We start from the raw sequence: 931 nt of genomic DNA on the forward strand, positions 1-931 counted from the left end.
GGTTAGAGAGAAGCGAGCTTCTCTGTGGGACTGGCAGCTTGGGATTGGCGGAGGGAAACGGGCCAGGCCCTATGAGGAGTCAAGGTGAGACACAGAGGGAGGACTCAGGAGGCCCCCACCCCAGGTAGATGACCCCAAAGAATCCCGGACCACCCCTGCTGCCAGCCCTGGGCCACCCGTGGGCGGACTTCTGAGTCTGGGGCGCCCATCACCCCAATGTCTCTGAAGTCGCAGGGGACTCTGGAGTCAGAGCTTGGGATGATCAGTGCAAGACTGGTGAGGGCAGTCTCTGCCGGGCATCAACCTCAGGACGTTAAGGGTGGGGTGAGCGTACTCCACTCCTACTCCCATCCCCCATTCTCAAACCCATTTCCATCCCCCACCCCGTTTCCATTTTCATTTCCACTCCCAAACACATCCACACTCCCAGCCCCCACCAGCACCCGTATATTCCCCAACTCGCAACCACTTTCATACCGCCATCTCCCGCACAAAAATTCCCGCCCCCTTCACCAACGTCACCCCTCCCTCCCCCATCCACGTTGAATCGGGTTCCGCTTCAGCTTTCAACCCAAGTAAGCCCCAGGTGCCCGGATATGAGGCCACTGACTTGCACACTGGGGGTTAGAGAAGCGAGCTTCTAGGCCGGGCGCGGTGGCTCAAGCCTGTAATCCCAGCACTTTGGGAGGCCGAGACGGGCGGATCACGAGGTCAGGAGTTCCAGACCATCCTGGCTAACATGGTGAAACCCCGTCTCTACTAAAAAATACAAAAAACTAGCCGGGCGAGGTGGTGGGCGCCTGTAGTCCCAGCTACTCCGGAGGCTGAGGCAGGAGAATGGCGTACACCCGGCAGGCGGAGCTTGCAGTGAGCTGAGATCCGGCCACTGCACTCCAGCCCGGGCGACAGAGCGAGACTCCGTCTCAAAAAA

General features: G+C 59.6%; 1 protein-coding gene across 3 annotated transcripts in view; it reads left to right on the forward strand.

The window, feature by feature from the left end:
* LOC111534752 (melanoma-associated antigen 4) overlaps positions 1 to 931 on the forward strand; it is an 8,370-nt gene continuing 7,439 nt past the window's right edge. For 2 of the 3 annotated variants that reach the window (XM_026452479.1, XM_026452481.1), the window contains exon 1: positions 1 to 84. The gene's annotated coding sequence lies outside the window, so the exon portion shown is untranslated. Of the gene's footprint in view, positions 85 to 601; positions 633 to 931 lie in introns of those variants that run through there. The other variant, XM_026452478.1, reaches the window with a different exon arrangement.

The sequence above is a fragment of the Piliocolobus tephrosceles genome, unplaced genomic scaffold (genome assembly GCF_002776525.5).
Source record: "Piliocolobus tephrosceles isolate RC106 unplaced genomic scaffold, ASM277652v3 unscaffolded_36249, whole genome shotgun sequence".
NCBI lineage: Eukaryota > Metazoa > Chordata > Mammalia > Primates > Cercopithecidae > Piliocolobus > Piliocolobus tephrosceles.